Below are 14,041 nucleotides of genomic sequence, written 5' to 3'. Positions count from 1 at the left end.
GATTTGTAAGCATAAGACTTCAGGCAGGATTTTGAGAACCTCAGTAAAATACACAGAGAGTCTTGGGTACTTGCAACATCAGGACTGGGCAGGTATTTACAGGCAGAACCCTGTATCTCATTGTCAACCTATTCTAAATATCAAAAAATAAATATGAAAGGAAATTGAAAGACAGTCATATGTATCAGACCTCACATGTCTATATGAAATCTATATACTACCCACATTCACATTCACATATAGAGACACTAACATGTATTCCAGACATATAGACAAAATATACATCACATATACAGCATAAAATGAAAATAAAAAAATAAAAATAAAAATCTGGAGAAGAAAGGAAGGAATGGAAGAGAGCATAGAGATGGAAAAAGATGAAAAAGAATGAGAAAAGGGAAATAGAGGAGGGTGAAAGGGACAAAGAAAATAAAAGGGTGGAGGGAAAAAGGAAGGAAGGAAAACAACAAATAATTTAGTTTTGAGGAATGATCCCATGTCTGGTATACAATAACAACATAAAACAAAAACAATAATTATGTCTAAGTTGTCACATTTTCACAGTCATGAAGGTTCACTTACATTCCTGTGCAGAAACACTTTGTATCCATGGAAGTATACAAAGTTTGCATTGTTGAGCATCCTCCAATCTGTGTTTATTAGTTACATTCCTAATGCTGTGACCAAACACAATGTTCAAGGCAATTTACAAAAGAAGTGTTTAATTGGGATTTTTATTTCAGAGGTGTAAGGTCCATAATGGTTAGGAAAATATTGTGGCTGGGCTTCCAACCTCCCCATGGCTCTCTGCAATGTCTTCCTAGCTGCTAGTAGGATGGTCCAGTAAATCCTAGTTATCGCATTCAACATCTATCTACTCCAAAATCCCAGAGTTTACAGATTGATTTAAAAGCAATGTTGGCAAGCCTTCCACAGGAAGAGCCCACTCCCTGGTAGCACTTTCCTTCTTAGTTACTTTTTTATAACTGTGTCAAAACACTGTAACCATGAAAATATCCAAAATAATACATTTAATTGGGCTTACACTTGCAGAGGGTTAAAGTTTTTGGTAGGTTACAACGTGGAAACAGGAACAGTTGAGAAGTCACATTTGTATCTAGAAGAAGGAGCTAGAGAGGACACTGGGAATGACTCTGTCTTTTGAAACCTAAAAACCTATGATTGGTGCCATACTCCTTCAACAAAGTTGCACTTCCTTTTCCTTCCAAAAGAGTTCAACCAAATGGAGAATGAATATTCAAGTATTTGTGACTAGGGGGGAATTTTTAATTCAAAAATGTACTTCTACAACTCTATAGTTCTGTTTCACAGAATTTGTCCTGCCTTTACAGACATTTTGCAACAAAATATCTCTGTGGGTCCCCAGTCTGCTCTTAGAATTTTTTTACATATCCTTACCTTACTCTTATTTCCCCATCAATTCATCAGAAGTAAGAGCAGTGAAGTCCTAATTCAAACACTTGAAAGTGGTCTTGCAATCTATGAATACAACATGTGATTAATAAACATAGATGATTGTGTTCTTTTTTATTAGATTTTTTTATTTACATTTCAAATGCTATCCCAAAAGTTCCCTATACCCTCCCCCACCACCCTGCCCGCCCACCCACTCCCACTTCTTGGCCCTGGCATTCTTCTGTACTGGGGCATATAAAGTTTGCAAGACCAAGGGGCCTCTCTTCCCAATGATGGCCAGCTAGACCATCTTCTGCTATATATGCAGCTAGAGACACGAGCTCTAGGGGTACTGGTTAGTTCATATTGTTGTTCCACCTATAGGGTTGCAGACCCCTTCAGCTCCTTGGATGCTTTCTCTAGCTCCTCCATTGGGGGCCCTGTGTTCCATAAAAATATGGAACGCTTCACAAATTTGCGTGTCATCCTTGTGCAGGGGCCATGCTAATGTTCTCTGTATCGTTCCAATTTTAGTATATGTGCTGCCAAAGTGAGCACAATTGTGTTCTTGAAATAGTGATTTTGTAAAATGAGTTAGTCAGAGATCAAGGAAAATCATTGGGGTTGGTCATACCATACTGTTAATGACAACCCTGACCAAATGCCTAAAATGTTATGAATATCTGTTTACTTTATGGATAGTGGATTCATTGTTTAAATAATGATCAAAGATGACATCTTGCCAACTGAGGTGATTTTTGTGACGGAACCCTGTGACCCTCAGATTAAACAACCTCATGAACTCAAAAAAAATATATATATATATTTCTAGTGGTTCTCAAAGTTTTTTGTTTGTTTGTTCTGGTATATGAAATCCCTTTCTTTCCTTTTAAATTGGGATTATATATGAAATTTTTATTTTATGTGCATATGTGGGCTCCATCTCACGTCACTGCTTGGGGATGGAGTTTAGGGGAGAGTTTCCAGGGGTCAGGTATCTCCTGCCAGTGCGTGAGATGCACAATCCAGCTTCAGCTTGTCAGACTGGATGGCAGATGCATTTACTAAATGAACCATCTCTGCAACTCCATAGCTATTTTTCTTCAATTACAATAACCAAGAATAGACTGACTTATAGAAGTCAAAATAAGAGAGCTGATGAGATTTCCTTTATTTAAAACTATTATTTAAGAAAAAAGTGATGCACACAAACATTAAAGCATTAAAATGATGGAAGAGGATAGGGCTTACCTAGGATTCCAACATCTTTATGCTATTTCAAAGTCTAGTTTGGGCCAAGAAATGCTCTTCTAAATCCTTTCAGAATTCTTTACATTATAAATGGAAGTTGAATATATTTTTAATACTCCTTCTGAATTACTACAAAGATAGAACTTTTCCTCTTTATTAAGTATCTTGTGATAACTCTACACAGGTAACTGAATTATTTATATTTTTGAAAAATAAAACAATTTTAAGACATTAAAAATTATATTGATGATTACACCAGAAGATAAGAAGTTCTCTCCAGCTTTTGGATTGTAGGATTACTACTACAAAATAACCCTTCTACTAAAAGCTATCTACAGGCTAAATGTAATAACCATCAAAACATATCAAACACAATTTTTCACAAAATTTAAAAAAAAGGTTCAACTTCATATGGAACCACAGAAATATATAAAGACACATATATACATATACACAGATACACACAAATATACACAAACACACACAATAGCTCAAAAATCATAAATAATAAAAATGACTGGAAGTATCACCATCACAGACTTCAAACTATAGGAATGAAAACAGCATGCCACGCTACTGCCAGCAAGTGGCAGACCACATGGCTCCAGCTGGGTGATCTCAACTTGGCTGTCTCTCTGGGCCAGAGCTCCTGAGTTTCTTGGCAAATTATTGCCATGCCAGCCCAACACAATGACCCGGTGGTCAGCCACCCCACCACCCATCAACCCAAGAGAAACAAAATTCTTGAACATTATAATTAACCAGATTTATGTATCAATAAATTCTCAATTTACAAGATGCCAAAACAGTAATTTCAGAGCCAATTAATAATAATAAAAGCTGCCCACCTAGATTAGACAAATATCCCAATCATTCTATTCTTTAATATCATAACTACCTTTGGCTAATTAAAGCCATGCTGGTTCAGGTTCTTCTTCCTGTTCGTCTACTTCCATCTTGGCCTCTCCCCCTCTCCCTTAGATGCTCTCTGTCCCTATAACTCTTAGGTCTGCCTCTTTTTTCCCTGTCCAATCACAGAGCTCTTGCTGCTCTTATATTTTAGTCTGATTGGACAGGGAAAATCCTATCACATACCACCCTTTCTGTTTAAATAAAAAAAAAATAAAACTTTTCTTTCAAAATATAAATTGAGCAAAACTATTACCATTTTGTAGTTTATAAGGTACAAGATAGACCTAACACCCATTCCATCATTTATGTCAATTAAATAGAACCTCTGTCATCTATCCTAACTTAAAGATTTATAATTTTATGCCAGACTTATGTTCTGGCTTTAGAGTGTAAGCCATCTGAAAATCCTCTTCTCAACTCTGTTCTCTCAAAGTAAATAGCCTAGGTTGGCTATGAGACTATATAGTTAGAAATCCAAGAATGACTAATATTACCTGACAATATAAAAAGCACAAAATATAGCTTCCAAAATTTAATGAATTTATAGAGATCGCTGAACACCTGGACAGTCGTAGCATTGGTCTTCTGCCTTCTGGTCCAGGATCATTTGACAGACCTCAGAGAAATAGAAAATTAAGGACTAGCCCATTCTGTCTCAGCAGAACTAAGCTTTCCTAACCTGTAAATTTTGTCCCATTTCTGGACAGTATTATGTCTGTAGATGAGATGAGGTATTTCTTTCCTAGTGGCTGTCTTGTCACTACTGGAGCAACTCCACTTAAAAAAATTAATTTGGTATTTCACAGAAAACAGAGAATAGTTCTATCTCAAGACCCAGTTATACTACTCCTGGGTATTATACCCAAAACATGCTCCCCCCACTCCCCACCCAAAAAAAAAAAATCCAATAGAAAAGCATTAGTCCCTAACACTATTAATGATACTTTGCTATGCTTTCAGACAGGAGCAAGTTGTTCTCTGAGAGGCTCCACCCATCAGCTGATTCAGACAAATATAGTCACTTGTATCCAAACAGTAGATGGAGATTGGGAATTCTTATGAAAGAATAGGAGGCAGGATTGCAGGTCCCAAAGCGGATAGGAACTCCACAGGAAGACGAAAAGACTCAAATAACCTGGACCCTTGGGGCTCTCAGAGTCTGAACCACCAACCAAAGAACAGACAGGGGACAGACCTAGGCCTACCAGCACATATGCATCAGATGTACACGTTTGTCTACATATGGGTCTGGAACAACTCGAACGAGGGGTATCCCAAAACCTGTTGCTGGCACATGAGATAGGTTCTCCCAGCTTGGCTTCCTTGCCTAGAATCAGTGGGAAGAGGATATGTCTAGCCTCAAAGACTTGATGAGCTGGGCATGGGGGTGAGGGTGGGGGAGCAATCAGGGACGGGGTCAGTGAGAGGGATGTATAGTAAATAAGTAAATTTAAAAAAAATAATTGATATAGAAATAATATTACCATCACTGTGCACTGGCATGTCTGCTCCATCACAGTAACTTGGCTGTTCCAGAGAAGAATTTGATGAAACTCAATCTGAAGTATTTTCTGGAGCAGGAGAGTCCTCCAGTGGTGAGAAAGCCCAATATTCTGTCCAAGTGGTTTTCTTATCTAATATCTCCACCCCAGTCTGATTTCACCATATTCCTTTTTTTATATCATACCCAATATCAATGTAGATTCCTGATTTTCTCATTTCTTTTCATGGTATGTTATTTCTTTGTTTTATAAATCTTTCTTCATAACCTCTCGTCATTCTTGGAACATAGACAGGCCTGGTTTATAGTATCTCTCTGATTCAGCTTTCTGAAAGAAGAGGCTGTTTTATAGACTATGACTGCACAACTTTACTTTTCTGAATAGAGTCTATATTTAACCAAAACTTTCACCCCTTCCCCTAACTTTTTGTTGTCCCTACTATGTCCTTTCTATGTAATTCACATATTTTCTATAAGTAACATTGTATTAATCACTAGTCCCTCAGTGATTTGCAACTGATTCTTCAACTCCTTTTTTCTTACTTATACCCAGCCAAAAAATCTTACATATAAGTACAGAGACAAGTATGTCCTACTCTCTAAAACAAGCCAAAAAATCTTACATATAAGTACAGAGAGAGTACGTCCTACTCTCTTAAACAATTGGTACATAAAGAATGTCTAATGACTGTTTCATAGCCAACAACTACTATATGGTAATAGAGATCTTACAGATGAATATTAACTGGTGTTGAAAATACTGATCACATCTCTGAGGATGGCTGAGGGGAGAGCTCAGAGCCCTGCATACAAGTCTGACAATGGAAATTACCACCTCAACCCCACTAACACCTTGTCTTTCTTTAACACTAGAAATGTTCCCAATGAAGGGAGGAAAACTTTACTATATTAAAGCAACAACAAAACTTCACCACTGATGTAAACACAGATGGGCAAGTCCCATTTCTAAAACACAAGAAACCAGGAAAACCCAAATCAATTCCCCTTCAATAATTACTAAGCTCATAATAACCCCAAATAAGAGAAACAAGCATAACTCAAGTTAAAATTTTTTTTAAAAATCACTGTAAGTATGTTCAAAGAATTCATATAACACAAGCATATCTTGTAGTGGTTGACCTGATGCTGCTTGTATTCTAATGCTAATATTGGCTCCCCAAGACTGATTGCTCCAGAGACGTAGACATAAACACTAAGTGACACCATTCCCAAATTACTTCTAATTGGTAAATAAGGAGGCCAACAGCTCATAGCTGGGGAGAAGAGACATTAGTGTGGTCTTGGTTTCATGATGTTGGAGTTGGAGGAGAACCATTAGGAAAGAAGTTTCAGGAGGAGAGAGAAGAAGCCAATGTAGGTTAGGAGGGCTACCATGAGAGCTGTCCAATTGGTGTAAAGAGCAACCAAGGTGAAACATAGTGAGGAGTAAACAATAACTCAGTGTTGTCTATAGGAAGGTCAAGTCTAACTGCATAGAGCGTAGGCAACACTGCCCAGCTCTTGTACTTTTAAGGCTTATTGTAAATGTAAAGGATGTGTGTTGTTTTTCTTTGAGAACTAACTAACCATAGAAACTCCCAGGACAGGATGAAATGATTTCTACAACAATATCTTCTAAATTAATCCCAAGAAAACACCAAATGCAGAAAGAAGTAAGGAAACTGATTTAAGCTATTAAAATAGTTTGATTCTTTAAAAATAAATAAATAGAGTTTAATTTAAAAGATAGAGATACAAAAGAGAATCAAAAGTGAATGATGACAGAAATGAAAATTTCATTAAGTTATACATAATATTCAGTAGAAAACCTCACAGAATGGATCATGTAGAAAACAGACAATGGCGTCAGGAAGACAAGAGAGAGGAAAAGAATGATTTAGTTATGGTTAGTAATCTATTTGATAGAGGGTGAACATGACTAGAAAAGGATTTTGGGGGGGTTGTTTGTTTGATTTTTGGGGGTTTATTTTTTGTTTTGGGGGGTTTTGTTTGTTTGATTTTGGGGGGTTTATTTTTTGTTTTGGGGGTTTTTTGTTTGTTTGTTTTGTTTTTTGTTTTTGGAGATCAGAAACAAAGTCTTTGAGTTTCATCATACAATGAGAAGAATTTCATTCATGTCAAAATCATATATATTGTTCCCAATAAAAACAAACTCAAACTTCCCAAATCTAAGGAAAGAGATGTCCTTTCTAATACAAAAATACAGGAAGAACATATCATAGAAAAAAAAACAAAAAAGAACCTTCCCATTCCATATTAAAATTAAAACAGGCAGCACAGCAATTCCTCTCTTGGGCATAGACCCAGAAGACGTTCCAACTGGTAATAAGAACACATGCTCCACTATGTTCATAGCAGCCTTATTTATAATAGCCAGAAGCTGGAAAGAACCCAGATGTCCCTCAACAAAGGAATGGATACGGAAAATGTGGTACATTTACACAGTGGAGTACTACTCAGCTATTAAAAACAATGAATTTATGAAATTCTCGCTATTGGTTTCAAGACAAAGTCTCATATAACCCAGGCTGACTGCAAACTCAAGAGGTACTTAGAATTGCTTCCCTTTCAGTGGTTCTCAAACTTCATAATGCTGGGACAATATTTCCACATGTTGGGGTGACTCCAGCCATAAAATTATGGTATTGGTATTTCATGACTGATTTTGTGAATGTTATGATCATAATATAAACATCTGATATACAGGATAAGTGACTCCTGTGACAGGGTCTTTCTACACTCAAAGGGGTGGTGACCCACAGATTGAGAACCAGTGCTCCAACTGATAATCTCCCCATCACTACCTGTCAATAATAAAAGTCCTGTCCTAGGAGAGATCCCAGAGGCCACAATATCAACATGGCAAGAAATGAGAAAGTGGGTGCATACAGTTGGACTTGTAAGTAAAGGAAGCCCAACATGGGACCCAAGCAAGCCATGGTCTGTCACTGGATGTGAAGCATGGAAGGGTCGAGGTACTGGATGAGATGGCAGGATCTCAGGAGTAAGGGAGAGGGGACCCCCAATTCTCAGGATGTGGTTATCAGTGTGGACCATGATCCTTGCAGTTTTCCCTGTGACCTGCATCCTGGACACAATGTGCAACTCTCTAAGGGGTGTCATATCAGGGGAAGAGGCAAAGATTCAAGAGAGATGCTGAGATGGATCGCTGGGAGTAAGGCCTGTATTAAAAGTGTCAGTAACTCCATGAGCAGACAGAGAATGGCACAGTCATGATCTCAGGACCAGAGACACACAGGATGACCTGTGTTCCAGGAGATAGTATCAGAGCACACATAAGGGTTATCTTCTTATATCTATCCAAGAATGGTGATGTTTTACAGCAGAATCCTACAGCCATGCACTTTGATTACCAGGGAGGAGACATGGAAGGGGGTTGTATGCAGGGTGTGTGGTCATCAATACTTTGATGTAAACTCACCTCCCTGGTGAGATATCATGGTCTGTTAGCTGGAGACTAAGAGATAATGTCTCACCAGGAGCCTGTGGGTGAGCCTGAGAGGCAGAGCACAATTCTCCAGAGTCAGTTTTCTCTGTATATCATTTGGATTCCCAGGAATCACACCCAGGTCTGCTGACCCATGTCCATATCTTCCTTTGCTTCTTCACCCAGCTTTGACCTCTTGACACATGTCTGCCTTCTCTGCCCTGCACTCACCACATGTCCCTTTTGCCTCCCTGAGAACTAACTCTCTAAGAGGAAATTAGCTGTTCTCTCTCTCTCTCTCTCTCTCTCTCTCTCTCTCTCTCTCTCTCTCTCTCAGTGCAGGCTGCTGCATCCTGCAGATTCACCCTCATGGTTTCAGGGTGCTGCTCTCCCTCCCTTCAGTTGCTGCTAATGTTATTGGAGGCCTGAGCCTACCTGAAAGCCAAGAGCTGCATTTTCACTTCTTCATTATTGACATTCCATTACACAGCACTATCTACTCATCTCTGCCCTTGTCCTGTACCTTCTAGTCACCCTGGCTTTAAATCTGCTCTGAACCCCATTTACATGGGCTCTTGTTTTGTGGATACAAGGTCTTGTGGACCCCAGGTTGCCCTTCAGCTTGCTATGTAACTGTAGATGGCCTTGAACTCCTGATGCTCCTCTCTGCCCTTCCCCAGTGCTGGGATGCAGGTGTCCTTCACTGTGTTCCCATTTTTGTTTCTTAGAATGCTTATGAGTATTAGAAGAGAAATCATTCATCTTTACAAACTGCAATTTGGAATCAAATAGAGATTGCATTGAACTTTTAGGTTGTGTATGTGTGTGTGTGAATGTGCATGTGCGTGCGCGGTAAAGACTTTATTCTTTGAATATCTTTACACATTTTACTATTTACTTAATTTTAAATGTATGTTTGGCAGTATGTGTGTATGTATGTATACATGTGTATCTGGATGTGTGCACACACTTGTGAATGGTAGATCACAACCTTGGACATTGAGAGCATCACAACATAGTCATGAGACAGCTCTGTCTTTGGATAACACTGGCAGCACAGTGTCCCAGGGATCCTAGTGAGTCAGCCTGTCCAAGCATCTGACAGCTCTTTATGTGCTTGCTGGGGATGAAACTCATGTCCCAGTGCTTGTGGAGCAAACATTTCAGCTGAGCCACCTCTAGGCTGTTTGTAACTTTGCTCTGTAGTGTTTTCTTTTAGTGTCCAAAACTTTAACCTCCATCAGCTTTTAGGCCTTTGCCTATACACTGCCCTTTCATCTGTGGGTCTATTACACACCTGCTCTTAATTTCCATTTTGATCACACATGCTCAACTCAAAAAAGTATCTCTTTTCATTAGGTATCACTTCCTGTGAGGAGTTGTCCCTGAAACCTGGACTACCCTCACACCTTATTTAGCAGCCACAGCTCTTTCCAAATGAGCACTCAGCCCCTGAAGCTCCTGTGTGCATCCATGAACTCCTTAGGAGCAGGCTCTGTGTTCATCTGCATCAGATCCTCTAATTTCCAGCTGGTCGGGAAGGACAGCAGGCTCCAGGAATGCAGTCCTTGTGGAGTTTCCCTCCTCCTGTTCTCTGTACTCTTCCCTGCACAAGCCTTCCCTTCTCCATCTCCCAAAGCTGAGAACACTCCCAGTGGGGAAGCTCGGCTGAGGCCTGTCCTGGACCACTTACTCTGCTTCCACCACAGGGAGATCATCCATCTGTAAATGGGGATTATGACCACAGCCTTGGCTACTATCATCATCCCTACCATGGCTTTCAGGGTCAGCAGTGGAGGAATCCTCTGGCCCGCTGTGTCCTCCAGACCAGCTGTGGTGACTGCAGAGATGATGATGGAGGGGTTCCTCATGGTGGTACTGAGTGCTGTGGAGAGATGAGAAGTGAGCAGACCTTCCCTGGACGAGGGAGAGATGGGTGGGTGTCACATCTTGTCTTTTTTGTGGGTGTGGGGTGGGGAACAGCTGTCATACAGAGAGAGGAACAAATGCTTAAGGCTGAACTCTAGGAGAGCAAGCTCAAATGCATGTTCTCCAAATGTCTTGCTATATGTCTTCAGATTATCATTTGTTCACAGATAACTAAGTCATACAAATACAGTTGCTTCTGTCATAAATGTAAGTAACAGGCAGAGATGTTTCAGTCCATAAAGTGTTTGCTGTTCAGACAGTAGAACACAAGATTGATCCCTAGTATCCATATGAAGAACCCAGATGAAATTGGTGAGCATGGCCTTTAATCTTAGAGGCAGAGACAGGCAGATGTCTGTGAGTTCAATGCCAAACTGCTGTATATATTGAGTTAACACTTAACAGGGCTGCATGATTCTAATCCCAGTTCTGAAAAGGTGAATACAGGTAGATTGCTAGCACTCACTGGCCATACAACCTGATCTCCAGAAGTCAGTCAGAGAACTGGACTCAAAAGCTAAAATGGTAAAATTTCAGGATGCTCTCTTACCTCCTCCAACACGAGAATCAGTAAACACGCATACACAGACACACACACAAAGAAAGTTACACTGACACACCCACATGTGCATACACACTGAATATATAAAATGTTATAGCATAAAAGAATATCATTTTCCAGCACGCGAGAGGCAGAGGCAGGCGGATTTCTGAGTTCGAAGCCAGCCTGGTCTACAGAGTGAGTTCCAGGACAGCCAGGGCTACACAGAGAAACCCTGTCTCGGAAAAAAAAAAAAAAAAAAGAATAGCATTTTATCTGTACGATTATAGCTCAGTACGGGGCAAAATAGAATAACTTCCTCTACAAATATCAGTACAATTAATTTCCAGAACCTTTACCAACTGAAAACTCTAGAATCATGAGACATCTTTTTTCTCTTTCTTCCCTGAGACCTGGAAGCTGTTGTTTGTCATTACATCAAGTCAAAATAGTAGCTATAGACTGCACACAAAACAATCCTGAGGGCATACTCTCACTGGTTGACTTACTACTATCAAGATCCATTGCTGGGCATGGTGGCACATGCCTCTAATCTTGGCACTTGGGATGCAGAGGCAGGCATATTTCTGTGACTTTAAGGCCATGCTGGTCCACATAGGGAGGTCCAGGACAACCAGGACTATAGTGAGACCCTGTTACCTAAAAAAGAACATAAACAAAGAAGATCCACAGAGCAATGTCATGATCAACAACAAAGTACAATGAGTCCCCCAGGTCCTATAGGGCCATGTGATAGAAAGGGACAGTAATGACCACAGAGTAACAAGACTGATTCTCCAGGTCTCATGTGTGTGAGACTCTAATTACTTATGCATTAGAGGAGCTTCAGAGATCAGAAGACAGGACAGTCACATTGTGAAAATGGGGACAGTATTACCGAAGAGCCTGTGATCTTGTGTGGGAAAGGTGAGGGCACTGAAAGAGACAGGGGGGTAGGGAAACAGAGAGGAGACAAGATGGTGGATAGGGAGACATGACAGATGTGTCCTGGGGAGCTAGGAGGGGAAATGAGGGACTGTGGTGACAGCTGGCAGTTTACAGTTGGCCCATAGGGTATCAAGAATACCCAATGGCATCTGTTTGTTCTGTGCTTAGGTTGGACCTGTGCAGAGATGCTGCATACAGGAACCAATTGGAGCCCTGCTACAGGACCAAGAGAGTCAGCTACATCCTGGAAAAAGTTCACCCACCTTGGGGTAATGGGATGAAAGTAGGAAGGATTATAGTGTTAGAGTTGGAACAAAAAAGGTGTGAGCTATGGGGTAGGGCACATGCTGAAGTCAAGAATCCAGTGCAGTTCTGTCTGAGTAGAGAATGACAGACCACAGCAAAGGACACAGCCAATACTTGTCACAACTACAAGGAAAAATACTGTTGTCATAGGTGTGGGCAGGGCCAAGGAGAAGGAATATGAAACAGAGTTCAGAGTTGTGGGGTCTGAGGTAACATCTAGGGGATAAGAATCCACAGGTATTGAAGCCTGAGCCATAATGGCTCACCATGGGTGATAGAAAGTTGGGTCCCAACAATTGACTGCCAACTCTTCACACCTTCTGTTATGCTCAGCCAGACTTTACAAAATATGTGGCCTGGTCAGTCTCCTTCAAGTTCAGGATTTTGAGGATTCCAGATGTCTGACACTGTGTCCAGTTCAGGATGAGCAGGTCCTTGAAGTGCTTATGAATGAAAGGCAGGGTGGAATTATAGATGAATTTCCCATGTAAGTGCTTCCATCTCCAGAGTATCCTCACCTGCCAATCCTTGGCCAACTCCCAGGGGAACTAGAAGGAGAAGTGGAATTTGAAAGAGTCACCCTGGACTCCAGATGGGAGAACTGGTATGTTGATCCCATAATCATTTTCTCTGTTGGATCCTGCAAAGTTCCCTGGGAAGGATGGGGAGAATCTAAAGCTACTGCAAGGATGGAAAGAACAACCCAGAGCATCCTGAGCCTTCATCCACAGACAGGAGTGGGACATAGGACAGGACTGTCCCTATGGCTGGTGGGACAGCAAACAGAGTTAAGGGTTGGAATGGGCTCTCTCTGAGGGATGAGCTCTCTTGAGGCAGAGAGGACAAGCTGGCTCCTCTAGCAGACAACTGTCCACATGACAGCCCACCCTTGCCAGCCCCACTGTCCCCTTCTGTGGTTCAGTCCCTGCTAATGAGGTCCCCACCACTCACCAGCATGTAGACAGGCTGTTGACAGCAGAAGAAGCAGGATCCAAGCCATGGCCAGAGTCCCTCCAGGAAGTTAGACCAGCAGAGCCATAAGGCTAGAGAAGAGACACCGTGGAAGGATTCTGAGGTGTTTTTGAGTCAAGAGAGAATCAGGATAAAGTGACACACATGCCCCCAAGGTCTTCTCATTTGGAGGGCTAAGTGGGTGCATTACCTCCACATTTCCACCTCCTTGTGGCCAGCAACTTCCTTTAATGTTCTGGCTTCTTCTTCCTCATGTTGCAGAAGATCCTGCCTTGTAGTTACTGACATGATGGCTGTGTCTTGAGCCCAGCCCCCATTTTTGTTAGTGATTTATGACCTTATCATGCCCTCCTCTCTCCTCTCTTCCACTTTGACCTCCTCTCTGCCCAGATATATATATCTATATATATCTTTACCGACTCCCTCTCTCTTCCTCCTTATCTCTACCTTCCTTCCCCTCTCTCTTATCCTTGCTAGTTCTCTGTGCAGCTCAGGCTTACTTTCAACCCAAGGAAGAGGCTGTCTGGATATCACATACCCTTTCAGGGAGAAAAAAAGCTGACCCATGTCTTTAACAAGCTGAGCCCCATGCTGAGGAAGCTGGTCCCAGAGTGGAAGTCTAGAACTGGGTCCCTTATTCTACTCTTTGCCCTATTCCTATTCTTCAGTAACCCTTCATAGTCCTCAGGCTGAACCCTAGCTGTGACCATTCCTGAACCTTCTTTGGACTAAGTGGACAAAGAAGGCTCAGAGCAGCCATGTGTCACTCACAATATATTACTTGAAACACTTCTGA

At 41.0% G+C, this 14,041-nt stretch overlaps 1 non-coding gene and 1 pseudogene across 1 annotated transcript; both read right to left on the bottom strand.

Annotated features, from left to right (window-relative positions):
* Positions 1–1,867: 1,867 nt before the first annotated feature.
* On the bottom strand, positions 1,868–1,974 carry LOC115031265 (U6 spliceosomal RNA). Its single transcript, XR_003836864.1, has one exon. It is a non-coding gene; the product is annotated as a U6 spliceosomal RNA (small nuclear RNA).
* An 8,020-nt stretch (positions 1,975–9,994) lies between these two features.
* LOC115031133 (paired immunoglobulin-like type 2 receptor beta) lies at positions 9,995–13,312 on the bottom strand (annotated as a pseudogene).
* Between the last annotated feature and the right edge of the window lie 729 nt (positions 13,313–14,041).

Source organism: Mus caroli, unplaced genomic scaffold (genome assembly GCF_978045245.1).
Source record: "Mus caroli unplaced genomic scaffold, Mus_caroli_1 scaffold_4, whole genome shotgun sequence".
NCBI lineage: Eukaryota > Metazoa > Chordata > Mammalia > Rodentia > Muridae > Mus > Mus caroli.
The sequence above is the reverse complement of the archived record's forward strand: the minus strand, read 5'-3'. Positions and strand labels throughout refer to the sequence as shown.